Source organism: Nicotiana attenuata, chromosome 1, assembly GCF_001879085.1.
Source record: "Nicotiana attenuata strain UT chromosome 1, NIATTr2, whole genome shotgun sequence".
In the NCBI taxonomy this organism is placed as follows: domain Eukaryota; kingdom Viridiplantae; phylum Streptophyta; class Magnoliopsida; order Solanales; family Solanaceae; genus Nicotiana; species Nicotiana attenuata.
In genome coordinates this window covers 90,870,992-90,879,171 of record NC_031989.1, presented here as the reverse complement: position 1 = coordinate 90,879,171, position 8,180 = coordinate 90,870,992, and positions in this window count along the sequence as shown.

Below are 8,180 nucleotides of genomic sequence, written 5' to 3'. Positions count from 1 at the left end.
GTGGGAGAGGTGGCTTACAGACTTGCCTTGCCGCCCAGCTTGTCTGCCGTGCATCCTGTGTTTCATGTGTCCATGCTTCGGAGGTATCACGGCAATCCAGCCCACGTGTTAGGTTTCAGCACTGTCCAGTCGGACAAGGATCTGTCCTACGAGGAGGAGCCAGTAGCTATTCTAGACCGGCAGGTTCGACAGTTGAGGTCGAAGAGTTTTTCTTCAGTGCGTGTCCAGTGGAGAGGTCAGCCTCCTGAGGCATCGACCTGGGAGTCCGAGTTTTATATGCGGAGCCGTTATCCTCATCTATTTCCCGACTCAGGTACTTCTTTCTTTTGTCCGTTCGAGGACGAACGGTTGTTTTAGAGGTGGAGAATGTGACGACCCAAAGGATCATCACCGGATTTCTCTCTTTTTCCGTGCTTCCGAGGCCTTGAAAACCTCACCTTTAGTTGCCTCGATTTGCGTGCGCAGTCCGGGCGCGTAGCCGGAAAGATTATATGTTAAATTCTGTGAAAAATTTCAAAATGTGGCTTTAAAATGATTAAAGTTGCTTCGGTCAACATTTTTGGTAAACGGACCCGGACCCGTAATTTCACGGTCCCGGAGGGTCCGTAGAAAAATATGGGACTCGGGCATGTGCCCGGAGTTGAAATCCGAGGTCTAGAACCCGAGTAAAATAATTTTTCTGTGAAATTATTTTTCTGAAATTATTAAGGAAAATGGAAATGAAAATTGATTAAAAGACTATGGTATCGGGCTCGTATTTTGGTTCCGATGCCCGGTACAGGTCTTAAATAGGTGTTAAGCGCTTTCTGTGAAGTTTGGTCGGAATCGGACGTCATTTGGCGTGTTTCGGGCCTAAATACCTAAAGTTTGAAGTTTGTGAAGTTAGAATGAAAAATGATGATTTTGAGGTTTGATTCATTGATTTTGATGTTGTTTTGGCGATTTGATCGCTCGAGTAAGTTCGTATGAGGTTGTTGAGTTAGTGTGTGTGTTTGGTTAGGAGCCCCGAGGGCTCGGGAGTGATTCGGAGGTGGTTCGGGATGTTTTTGGCCTTAGAGAAAGTTGCAGAAAATCTGCAACTTTTGCACAGTTGTTCCCTCCTTCGCGATCGCAATCTTCAGCCCGCGTTCGCATTCCTTTGGCTTTTTCCTCTTCCGCGTTCGCGTACTCGGTCACGCGATCGCATAGCTTCAGCATTTCCTTCAATGCATTCGCATCAGTAGACTCGCGTTCGCATAGACCAAACTTTTGGACCCCCAGTATTTCTTCTACGCGTTCGCGTTACCATCCACGCGATCGCGATGACCAGTCAGTGGGACCTTTCGCGATCGCACCCCTATTTCCGCGATCGCGTAGGGCAAATTCGCCCAGTTATTTTTAAAGCCTAAAAACAGACCAGTAACGGGATTTTTCACCCAAAACACACGAGTTCATCTTCTCCACAGCACATAGGCGATTTTTAGAGCTATCCTTACTCAAAGCTTCTTGGGTAAGAATTATCTAACTAGTTTTCTTCATTTTCTATCATCATTTATCAATTCCTAGACCTAAATCATGTAGTTCATGGTAAGAATTGGGGAAAAGGAAAGAATTAGGGCTTTTCAATTTTCTTTGATTTAGACCTCGTTTTGGGGTCGAATTTGAAAATAAATTGTATATCCGGGCTCATGGGGGAATGGGTGACATGGAATTGGTTCAAACCTCGTGTTTTGACCAAGCGGGCCCGGGGTCGATTTTTGGTATTTTTGGAAGAATGTTAGGAAATTCATAGCTAGGCTATGGGATGTTGCCAGTGAGTCCTTATTGATACTATTGAATTAATTATGCCTAGATATCATTGTTTCGGAGTCGGATTGTAGAGGAAAGGCGGTATTTGAGGATTGATTGCTATTCTTTGGACCGAGGTAAGTGTTTGATCTAACTTTGGCTTGAGGGAATAGGATTAGAGTGTNATAAATTAATGGTGAATCTTGCTCTATTTGATATTCGATCTCTCAATTCAATGGAAGTACAAGCTGTGCCAAGGAAAATAAAAGATTGGTCAACAATGAAATAATTATTGCTCTAATCCTAGTCAACTGATGCATAGTCCATTGACGTGAATTATTGTTACTATTGGATTTGTTACTATTGGATTTTCTTTGAACTTTAATAGAAGGAAATTCCTTCAAAGACAAGTGGATGAAGCTACAAAGAAAGAGTCTTACTTTCCCAGTTGAATTGAATTATTGCTCCAAAGCACAAACACAAACGTTTCTCTCTCTCTCTTCTCTGCCAAAGAAAAAGGACCTCATAGATTGAATTTCGTTTTTCTATTTTAATTTTCTACGGTGTCTGATAAAGTCTTCGTCCAGCAAAATATTTTTTGGTTTTTTATTATTATTATTTTTGATATGATTATATTGTCCGAGTTAGCTCGTTCAATCTCAATTATTATATTGTAGTTGAAGATAATAACCAATCAAAAGCACTACCGTCTATTTTGAACCTTATATTTTCTTTGTGCATACCCTGAAAACATAAGTGGGCCTAGAAATAAGACGGAATGTGTTGTTTTCCAATTTGAAGTTTATTAAGATTTAAATTTTTCTATTTAAATTTCTGAGAACTGATGTATTGAAAAGTACTAAATAGTAATAAAAAAGAGCTTTTTACATTTGCAGCAGAAGAAGAAGAAGATGATGCCATGGATTTAGTGAATTGTCTGAAAGAAGAAAAAGAAAACTGTATGAGTATATTGTGGCCGTTGTAGTAAGACAATTGATTATATTTCCGACTAAGTTATAAATAGGAGATAAGAAATAAATAATTATCGCTGCAAAAATGAAAAGTTTCCAATAAAAAGAAGATAGGCTCTACTCCATACAATTATTGCTATTGAATAATGTAACATTATATGTCGTAGGGTTTAATTGAGTATTACTTTCATTGAGTTTCATGGCGTAAACACATGCTCTCCTTTCTAGATCATTCGCCCAGTTATTTTTAAAGCCTAAAAACAGACCAGTAACGGGATTTTTCACCCAAAACACACGAGTTCATCTTCTCCACAGCACATAGGCGATTTTTAGAGCTATCCTTACTCAAAGCTTCTTGGGTAAGAATTATCTAACTAGTTTTCTTCATTTTCTATCATCATTTATCAATTCCTAGACCTAAATCATGTAGTTCATGGTAAGAATTGGGGAAAAGGAAAGAATTAGGGCTTTTCAATTTTCTTTGATTTAGACCTCGTTTTGGGGTCGAATTTGAAAATAAATTGTATATCCGGGCTCATGGGGGAATGGGTGACATGGAATTGGTTCAAACCTCGTGTTTTGACCAAGCGGGCCCGGGGTCGATTTTTGGTATTTTTGGAAGAATGTTAGGAAATTCATAGCTAGGCTATGGGATGTTGCCAGTGAGTCCTTATTGATACTATTGAATTAATTATGCCTAGATATCATTGTTTCGGAGTCGGATTGTAGAGGAAAGGCGGTATTTGAGGATTGATTGCTATTCTTTGGACCGAGGTAAGTGTTTGATCTAACTTTGGCTTGAGGGAATAGGATTAGAGTGTTATTAATTGTAATGCTAAATGATCGAGTACGGTGTATAGGTATGGTGACGAGTATCTATACACCGGTGTCTAGCATGACCGTGGGTCCTTGTTTGCACGTATTTCTGATATTTTTGAGGCTCTTCTATGCTAACTGATGAATTCTACATAATGTGAAGAGTTTGAGGATTGGTTATGAATTGTAAATTCTTTGGAGCGTTGGCTCGAACAATAAAAATACTATTGAGTAAGAAATGAAAGAAATGGAAAGAGATATGATTAAATCCCTTGCCGGGATGGTTGTAGTATATTGATTATCTCCCTTGCCGGGATGTGAAAGTTGTTGTTGTTACTCCCTTGCCGGGATCTAGCTGTTTAATTGTGTTTTCCCTTGCCGGGACATTTCTTAGTACTTGCTTATTCCCTCGCCCGTTTGGTTGTGATTGTTGGTTGGGTGAGGAAGAGTGATAATGCACGAAGGGTCATTCCGTGCTATGTTTGATTATAATTGCACGAAGGGTCATTCCGTGCCATGTTTTGATTATATTTGCACGAAGGGTCATTCCGTGCTATGTTTTGATTATAATTGCACGAAGGGTCATTCCGTGCCATATTTTGATTATTTATGCACGAAGGGACATTCTGTGCTCTGATTTGACTATAATTGCACGAAGGATCATTCCGTGCCATGAAAAGAGAGTTATGTGAGAAAAAGCACGAAGGGTGATGCTGTGCATTCTATTTGATTGTTTTTGGTGAGAAAGAGAGTAAAAGCACGAAGGTTGATGCCGTGCAACTGTTGATTCTCCTATTTTTGTCAATTTTTGTTATTGCCCTGTTTCTTACTTAAGTTGATGACTTTATATCCGGTTTGTACTCCCCCATAGCATGCTTCCCTTCCTAGTTAACTGTTTAATTTTCGGTATTCTTTCCTTTATTGCATATATATATATATTGAACTGCACAGGTTGACTTGGTAGTCCTGTCTAGCCTCGTCACTACTTCGCCGGGGTTAGGCCAGGCACTTACCAGCACATGGGGTCGGTTGTGCTGATGCTACACTTCTGTGCTTTTTGCACAGATTACGGTACCGGAGCAGCTCTTGGACCACATCAGTAGTTGATCGGGAGCCCTCTTCAGTCCTGGGACTTAGGAGGTAGCCTAGCTGACGTTCGCAGGCCGAAGTCCTTTCCATATTTTCTGTTTGTTTTCATTGTACCGAGACAGACATTATGTATTTTTCTATTCAGACTTGTTTGTAGCACTCTTTAGTAGTTCGTGAGATAGCGACTCCAGTCTTGGGTAGTGAAATATTAGACTACTGCATTTTGGGTTTTCAGTTATTTATGTTTTAAAAGACATCCGCATTTATTTAAAGGCTCGGTATTTTATTATTGTTTTGTTGTTATCCGAAAATGTTTAAATGTTTGGCTTGCCTAGCTCCAAAGTAAGCGCCATCACGACTCCCGATGGTGGGAAATCCGGGTCGTGACAAAATGCTAGAATTGGTCCGTTTGACCATCCGAAACTCACCCGAGGCCCCCGGGACCTCAACCAAAAGCACCAACGCATCCTAAAACATCAATCAAAATTGTTCCAATCATCAAAACACCTCGAACAACACTAAAACCATCAATTCTCATCGAATTCAAGCCTAAGTTCTTCTAAAACTTCCGAAACTCGCATTTGATCAAAAACCCAAGCAAAACACCTCCGAATGACCTGAAATTTTGCACACACATCCCAAGTCACCTAACGAAGCTACAGAAACTCTCGGAATCCCATTCCAACCCTCGGATCAAAATCTCACCTATTAACCGGAATTCGCCAAAATACTAACTTCGCCAATCCAAGCCTAATTCTACACCGGACCTCCAAAATCACTTCCGATCACGCTCCTAAGTCACAAATCATTCCCCGAAGCTAACCGAATCACCAAAAATCACATCCGAGCCCTTTAACTCATAAGTCAACATCCGGTTGACTTTTCCAAACCAAACCTTCCTTAAAGAGACTAAGTGTCTCATTTCCTACCAAAACCTCTTCAAACCAACTCGATCACATAAGATACGGATAATGAAGCATAAAGAAGCTGAAAATGGGGAAAACAAAGTGGTAACTCACGTGACAACGGGTCGGGTCGTCACATCCTCCCCAACTAAAACAAACGCTCGTCCTCGAGCGGGTCAAGAAACATACCTGAAGCCTCAAATAGGTGAGGGTATCTGCTCCGTATCTCCCGCTCGGTCTCCCAGGTAGCCTAGACTCGCTGGGCTCGAACCAACCAACTGGAGATCTACACCGCCTCCCATACAACGCCTCATACGGAGCCATCTGAATGCTCGATTGATAACTGTTGTTGTAGGCAAACTCTGCAAGCGGCAAAAACTCATCCCAAGAACCCCCAAAATCAATAACACAGGCACGCAACATGTCCTCCAATATCTGAATGGTACGGTCGGACTGTCCGTCCGTCTGAGGATAAAATGCTATGCTCGACTCCACCTGAGTACCCAACTCTCTCTGCACAGCTCTCCAAAACTGCGAAGTAAACTGAGTACCTCTGTCTGAGATGATAGAAATCGGAACACCGTGCAACCGAACAATCTCCCGGATATAAATCCCTGCCAGTCACTCTGAAGAATAGGTAGTACACACAGGAATGAAATGTGCGGACTTGGTCAGCCGATCAACAATCACCCAAATAGCATCAAATTTCCTCAAAGTCCGAGGAAGTCCAACAATAAAGTCCATAGTAATCCTCTCCCACTTCCACTCGGGAATATCCATCTGCTGAAGCAATCCACCAGGTCTCTGATGCTCATATTTCACCTGTTGACAATTGAGACACCGAGCCACAAATCCCGCAATATATTTCTTCATTCTTCTCCACCAGTAGTGCTGCCTCAAATCTTGATACATCATCGCGACACCCGGATAAATGGAATACCGCGAGCTATGGGCCTCGTTTAATATCAACTCCCGAATCCCATCCACATTGGGCACACAAATCCGGCCCTGCATCCTCAACACACCATCCTCACTAATGGTCACGTCTCTGGCATCATCATGCTGGACCCTGTCCTTAAGGACAAGCAAATGTGGATCATCATACTGGCGCTCTCTGATGCGATCATATAAGGAAGACCGGGAAACCACACAAGCTAACACCCGACTAGGCTCCGAAATATCTAGTCTCACCAACCGATTGGCCAAGGCATGAACATCAACTGCAAAGGGCCTCTCCCCAACTGGAATATACGCCAAACTCCCCATACTCACTGCCTTTCGGCTCAAAGCATCGGCCACTACATTGGCCTTCCCCGGGTGATACAGAATGGTAATATCACAATCCTTAAGTAACTCTAGCCACCTCCGCTGCCTCAAATTAAGATCCTTTTGCTTGAACAAATGCTGAAGACTGCGATGATCGGTGAACACCTCACAAGATACGCCATACAAGTAGTGCCTCCAAATCTTCTAAGCATGAACTATGGCAGCCAATTCCAAATCATGGACAGGGTAGTTCTTCTCGTGGGGCTTCAACTGACGAGAAGCATAAGCAATAACTCTACCCTCCTGCATCAATACACATCCAATCCCAACTCTTAAAACATCAAAATATACAGTATAAGAACCTGAAGCTGATGGCAAAACCAATACTGGAGCTGTGGTCAAAGCTATCTTGAGCTTCTAAAAGCTCTTCTCGCACTCGTCCGACCATACAAATGGAGCACCCTTCTGAGTCAACTTGGTCAAGGGCGATGCAATAAAGGGAAATCCCTGAACAAACCGGCGATAATAACCTGCCAAACCAAGGAAACTACGAATCTCTGTGGCTGAGGTCGGTCTGGGCCAACTCTGAACCGCCTCTATCTTCTTCGGGTCGACCTGAATACCCTCACTGGACACCACGTGCCCCAAGAAAGCCACTGAACTGAGCCAAAACTCACACTTGGAGAACTTTGCATAAAGCTTCTCCTCCCTCAATCTCTGCAATACAACTCGCAAATGCTGCGCGTGCTCCTCCTGACTACGCGAGTACACCAGAATATCATCAATAAAAACAATAACGAACAAATCCAAATAAGGCCAAAATACACTATTCATCAAATGCATGATCGTTGCTGGGGCATTAGTCAGCCCAAAAGACATAACAAGAAACTCATAGTGCCCATATCTAGTCTTGAAAGCAGTCTTAATAATATCTGAATCCTTGATCTTCAACTGGTGATAGCCCGAACGGAGATCAATCTTGGAGAACATCCTCGCTCCCTGAAGCTGGTCAAATAAATCATCAATGCGAGGCAGGGGATACTTGTTCTTCACTATTACTTTGTTCAATTGCCTATAGTCAATGTACATTCTCATGGTGCCATCCTTCATCTTCACAAACAGAACCGGTGCACCCCACGGTGACACGCTATGCCAAATGAACCCCTTATCTAGGAGTTCCTGAAGCTGATCCTTCAATTCTTTCAACTCCGCTGGTGCCATATGATATGGCGGAATGGAAATGGGCTGAGTGCCCGGCACCAGGTCAATACCAAAATCAATATCCCTGTCCGGTGGCATGCCCTACAGGTCTGCAGGAAATACATCGGGAAACTCCCTCACAACTAGGACAGAATCAATGCTAGGA